The sequence below is a fragment of the Marmota marmota genome, unplaced genomic scaffold (genome assembly GCF_001458135.2).
Source record: "Marmota marmota marmota unplaced genomic scaffold, marMar, whole genome shotgun sequence".
Lineage (NCBI taxonomy): Eukaryota > Metazoa > Chordata > Mammalia > Rodentia > Sciuridae > Marmota > Marmota marmota.
This window is the reverse complement of record NW_025999960.1, coordinates 17811678-17818406: the sequence shown is the minus strand read 5'-3', so window position 1 is coordinate 17818406 and position 6729 is coordinate 17811678.

The window sequence follows — 6729 nt, the reverse complement described above, 5'->3', positions numbered from 1 at the left end:
ATACAGAGTACCCACCCGGCCATCAGTCCTCTCTAGGGCCTGTGGTACAACACAGATGCCATGGGGAGTCCGGAGTTGGTGGGGCCAAAACATTAGAGATTACAGGCATACAGGCATATGCACACACGCACACACGGGCACACATGCGTGCACACACACAGGCACACACACACACGCCTTCACAGACCCCCAACTTGGGCTGCCTGCCCCTTTTCCAAATGGAGGCCCTTCCACCGCTCTCTCTCCAGGAAACACACCCTTCACCTGCCCATGACATGTAGTCTCAGAAGTTGGAATGTCTAGCTGTCACCTTGCCCCTCTTGCTGCAATTCTGATGTCCCTGATTCCCTTCTGACTCAAGATGTGCCAGACAGAAACAGGCCCACCCACTCTGTGTGGCTGACTTCCACCCTCAGGAACGTGACTGCTCTTATCTCTCCTGCCCATTTAACCTCCAGCTCGTGCCTTCCAGAAGCCTGTCTCATGGCGGGAGTGAGCACTCTGCGGCCCTGTGGTCCTCCAGTGGCCAGTCTCCCTGGACTCCAGCTGAGTTGTGACACCAGTTCCTCTGCTTACTGGCTGTGAAAGCTCAGCCTTAGTTCTGTCAGGTCACCATGAAGATTACATGAGAACTACCTGCCAAGCCCTTCGCACACAGTATGACACAGAATGAGCCCTCAGTGTCAAGAGTTACGCTAATTATTAACACCCGCCCTTGATGTTAACTCCCCCTTCCCTTGTCCCACCATCCCATCTTTCAAGTAGGAAATCCTTCTCAGACTTCGTGCCAAGCTCTGACATCCTCAGACTCTGTGTGTGTCTGATATTCTCAGACTCTGTGTGCTGGGGGGACATAGCAGGTTCCCCGAATCTCAGCTCTTCCAACTATATCACATTTCCCCTTCATGGCTTCTCAGAGTCTAATCCCAAGACTTCATGCCACTTTACTGAAGTCCAGGGCTGAGGTAGAAGAAGTCGAACTGGCTGGTTGAAGGAGCCACCTCCCTGCAAGGAGATGGGGCCAGGAGGGAGATTACGGAGGCGCCGGGCCCAGGGCTGCGACATGCACCTGCCACAGCTCCGGGAAGATCGGGGGCCTGCCAACTTACCCCACCCCATGATCTCATGACTGCCTCTGCCAGGCACTGGCTCAGAGAGCAGGTGCTGACAACAGGGCCTGGGCACAGAGCCTGGGGATGGGGAGGCGGGAAGCAGCCGAGAGCCAACAGCAGAGCCATCCCCACGGGGCTCAGATATGGTGTCCCTCTGGCCTCCACCTGTGGCCTTTGGCCAGCGCTCCTACTCCAGGCCCCCTGGTGCTCACCACTACCGCCCTCTCTCCAAAGACAAGGAGTAAGGGAAGGACAGCTCGCTCTCCTTCCTCAGGGGCACCCTCCCCTCCATTCCTCTTTGCTGACCTTGAACGAGATGCCCTTGTTTTAAGCCACAAAGAGTTTGCTGGGCAGGAGATGAAGAGCCAAATTCCTGAGACTGCTGCAGGCATGCACCTAAATGCCAGTTATAAAATGACTATGAATCCCCAAATAGATGCCTCTGTCCCAGTTTCAGGGCGTCCCTAGAGGTAGGACAAACTGGAGTCAACCCCAGTCCCAAAGTCCTCCTGAGCCTTGACCTTCAACTTCTCTGTCCCCATCAACTCCTAGAGGCACCTTCCCAAATAATCCTCTTCACCCACCCCAAAATCTACATCTGGGGTCAAGAGACCCCTCCCTCAAGCCCTAGTTGGACAGGGTGCAGATTCCTGGGCCCAGCATGAGAAGACCTGGGTGACAGCCCAAGGGTGGTCCTCTGGTCTCATTTGCAGGCAAAAATATGGGCTGGCCAGAGCTCCTTCGGGTCTACTCTCCACCTCCCAGAAGCCAAGTGCTAGCATATCCCAGCTCCTCTGCCCACCAGGAAGCCCCTGCCCAGACCCTGCCCCTGTAGCCCCAGAGCCCTATCCCTCTTCTTATGGGGGCCCATGAGACTTGCTCTCCCTCCCTACCCACCTCCAAGTATTAATGCCTAGGGATGTGTTGGTCTCCCCCATCCTCCAGAAGCTCCCTAAAAACCAGCAGTATCTCTTCCTCACATGTTAGCCTGCCACACATTCACTCATACACACACACACACACACACATTCACAAAGGCGTCCCCTCCCCTCCCCAACCACAGCCTCCATTCTTCCCTATAAACGAAGGGGCAGGCTCAAGTCCCCTCCAGCTCATGAGCTCTGGCAATCTGAGTGTCTCTCCACAGCCCAGGCCCAGGTTCCAGTTCTAGAAGCAGCCAAGCAGAGGTTTGGGGAGGGGAGCCCTGGGACCCGGCTGGGAGGCTGTTGGCCGGCTGAGCTTCCCCACTCACTTCCTAGAATCTCCCTCAGCCCCACCTCAGGGAGCTGCTCTCCTCCCTGCACCCCCGCCACGCCCCACGGAGGAGACTCTTGGATATTCAGGGGTCCAAAATCCCTGGGGAGGAGGACCTGGCTAAAGGCCACAGGATATTTCCTTGTCATTTTTCCAGTTGGCTGGGCAGGAGAGTGGCTGGACAGTCCCCAACTAGAAGGAAGAACAAATTCCTGGCTAGCAGGTCACTGAGCTGGGTCTCTGGGTGGGGTCCCCCTAAGGACTGGCTTGTTTTAAAATGATGGCTGCTGCTCCCCCTGCCTGCCCCCACCTCAAAGAAAGCCCTGTCCCCCCCCAACCCATTCCACACTCCCCTGCTCTTAGAAGCCTGGTAGACCCCACCCAACTCTTACCACCAGCTTCCTCCATGTCCCCTCAGTACTTAGATCCAAATACCTCGTCTCATTTGCCCTCATTTATGTGTTACTTTGCAAACGTTCTCACAAAGTTACACCTTCCATGATCATCACTAGTTGTGAGAGTCCCCAGTGTTAATTAAGCCTATTTTACTAGAGGATTAGTCCCTGCCCTTAAGGAGTGCCAAGGAAGGCTCTGGAATCTAAGCCACATCTCTCCTCCTGCAATTTTTTCCTCTTGATAATCTAACAATCTCACTTGATGCTTGATTAAACTTGATGAAACTCCCAACAATGAGCAGCTTCTCCTCACGTTCAAGTTCTTGCTGTTATTGTTGGGGAGGCCCCACATAAGTTCATGTAGGGGCAGGAATCTTCTAGGCCACCTGGAAGAGGTCAGCTTCTCCTCAAGAGTACTATAAACCCTTCCAAGACTGGGTTTGCTCTTTCTGGCCTCAGGAACCAGGCTGCTTGCCAACACGGTGTCCCCACCAGCACACACACAGCTTCTTCAGAAGCCACAACAGGACGTGGAGGATACAATCTTGTCTCTGGCACTTCCTAATTGTGTGGACTTAACTGCTCTGGACCTCAACTTCACTATCTGTGAAATGATCACAATAATAGGAACTCTTTACAAGGGTGGTAAAGATTGGACCTGATAAACGTAAATCAACCTGTGCCGTGTCTGGCGTGAATTCATCATTCAGCAAGCCGAGTACAATTTGGTGTTTTCGGTGCTATAGCATCCCCCACTCTAACCCACCACTGACCTGAGCTCAGGTGGGACTGGTGTGTTGGGGAAAGAGAAGAGACTATCCCTGAATTTTAAGGCTAGGATTTCTTTGCCGCCCTCTCCCAGCTGGTCTGCTTTGGTAGGAAGTGTTTTTTGATGCCCTTGCCCCACTATGGGTCTGGCTAGCAAAGAGCCCTGGGTCATGGGAGAAGAAGGGATCCTGACCCAAGAGCAGGTTCTAGAACAGGTGTTTGGGCAGCCTTCCAGGGCCCCCTGCAATGTCTACCCCACACTCCCCCCTTCGAGCCACTCTTAAATGCCCAGCCGGGACTTTATCCAAGCAAAGGTTGAGAGAGTTTCCAGAAGGGAGCTGGGGCAGGAAGGGATATGCCCCAGATGGATCAGAGGCTGCCCATTTTGGAGAGCAATCACTCCAAGACAGCACACATGAGCCCTTAGCACAGGCTTCATGGTAGAGCAGTGCAACCAGGCAAAACCCAGGGGTCCTTACTGTCTTGCCCCAGCCCAGGGACAGTGGGCCAAGTGTCTCCAGCTTCTTAACCTCCCTACAGGACAAGTACATTTTACTCAGAGACCAACATATACATATCTCCATAAAACAGTACTTCATAATGCGTTAGGATGCTTTTCTGTCTTCATGAGCCTCTTGAGAGTCACAAATAACAGGCAGAGAAACCCTGTTGCTAGTGACCTAGAGGAGCTGCAGCCCGCACTGGCAAAGGAGTTGGTGCTCCCAGCAGGATGGAGACACTGAGCCAGCAGACAGGACAACTGGTGCATTTGCTCCTTCTTCCTCCCTCATGGGTAGGAAGACAAGTGCCAAGACTGAGAACCCTGGAAAAACACCATGAGCTGTCCCCTCTGCCATAGGCACTTGCCACAAATGCTCCCCAATCCTCCCCACAGCCGAGCACCAGCAGCCAGCCGCCATCCTCCTAGTTTTATAGACAACAAATTAAGGCATAGGGAGGCTTTAAAAAGATTGACTGTGTGCTTGCTCTGTGCCCCTCCATGTCCAGAGGGCTCTCCAGATAGCTATTCAGTTCTCAGGACAACCTGGGAAGCAGATGCCACAGCATCCACACTTTGCAGAGGACACTGAAGACCACTTGCTCAAGGCCACATAGCTAATTGCAGGCGTGAATCCCTAACCAGGAAAATCTCTAATGATCCCTTGGAACCAGAGAGAGTGGTAGGTCTCTCTAGGGAAACCTCAGGTAGGAGGAGGCAGACCTATAATTGGGGACCACCGGGCGGATGGAGTAGCTTCAAAGCTGTAAGAGCAGAAGGAAGGGCTATGAGTCCCCAGAAAGTGAGCATCAAACCTTCTGGTTCCTCCTTCAGAATCAAAGGCCATTTTAACTTAATTTCAATTATATCAGAAATATCAGAAGGGAATCAAGTGAAACTTCCTGGGTGGCCTCCCACTAGGTGGCTTGCCCTGAGCCCTGTGAACTCCTTGGGGGTCCTTGGCATTTCCAGGCCCTCTTGCTCCCCAGAGGTGGCCCCAGACCAGAGCATATCAGAGCATCAGGAGGCTTGTTCAGAAGGGATATCCCCCTTCCTTAGCAAAGGCCAGAGGGCCTGGGGCTTCAGAGGGGGAAGGCAGACCCTGTGTGTGGTTGCTGATGGAGTCAAGTTGTGTGCCAGGGTCCAGCTCACTTGTGGGGAGGAGCAGCAGGGAGCATCCTCAGGCCCAGACAGCAGCCACCCAGCCCTGCCGAGACAGGGCTTCCTGCCCAGGAATGCCACCAGCCAGCTGAAATTCCCAGCCCACGCGGGCGGGCACCCCGAGGGCTGCAGGGGAGGGGTACAATGGTGCTTCCCCCACCCCCACTGACACCCAGCGGGAAATGTGTTGAGCTCGTCAACATCTCCCTCACCACAGGGCCAGTGCCCCTGTGGCTCCTAAATGACGGGGCAGGAGCCAGGTCATTAGGCAGGGAGACTGTCATTAGAGCAGGTGATGCCACCGTGCACAGACAATGGCAAATAGTCATTAGCAGCTGTGTCACAGGGTGAGGCCATGCCAACTAGGGGGAGAGGACAGAGCTGGGTGCAGGGAACCTGTGCACACTCACATGCCCAGGTTCACACACAGAGGAGGAAGGAGACACTTGAACACTTACTTTCACTCGCTCATAAGCAGATGTGTGAGCAGACATTACTTGCACACTCACCTAGAAGCATGAACACATTCACATTCCCATGCACTCACATTCACATGTGAGGACACAAGTGCACATATTTGCGCACTCACATGCTCACGTAGAGGAGCAAGAGCAGACACACCCTCCATGTGCACACTCGTGTTCACACAGTGAGCAGGCACCACACACATGTTCACACATACCAGTAAGAGTAGACATACACACTCACACATACATGGGGCACAGAGAATCATGTTCACACTTTGTCCCACACTTGTTCACACAATTGCACAGGCACACACAGGACCATGACAGGCACACTCACATGCACACACTCACACTCATGTGTACACACCTGCATACAGGGGCTGATTAGACACGTTGCTTAGGAGGGCCTCAACATCTGCCACACTCCCACGCACACCAGAGGACCCTGGGATCCTCCCACAAGCAGGCACTGGCCACACAGCTACCCCCTGCCTTGAGGTAGACAAAACACCCTCCAGGGCCCCTAAAGGAGAGGCCCACACACCCCTATCGCACCCACCCCTGCTTCAAAGAACCAGCAGCCACGGGGCTGGGGCTCAGTGGTAGACCATCTGCCTAGCACGTGTGAGGCCCTGGGTTCGATCCTCAGCACCACATAAAAATTAAAAAATAAAGCTATTGTGTCCATCAGCAACTGAAAGATATATTTAAGAAAAAGAACCCAGCAGCCAGGTAGGAGAAGGCAAGCAAAGTAGGGAGGCAGCAGTGCCGAGAGGGCTTTGGGGGAGCCCTGTCGGTTTTAGCATTGCAGCCCTTCCAGGCGGAAGGCCAGCTCAGACCCTGCCTCCCCTGAACACCCACAGGATGAGCTGTTATATCCATGTTTCTAGGAACTTCTGACCTCCAGAGCTGGGCACAGACAGGAAGGGGAGACTGGGGATTCAAGGAGGGGCAGCCACAGAACCCCAGCCTCTGTTTCAGTCTGGAATCTTCTCTTCTGTCCTCTCCCATAGGCAGTCAGCTGTCAAGCTGCAGGGCGTGAGGCAGGGGAGACCAAAAGGAGCAGGGTGGGG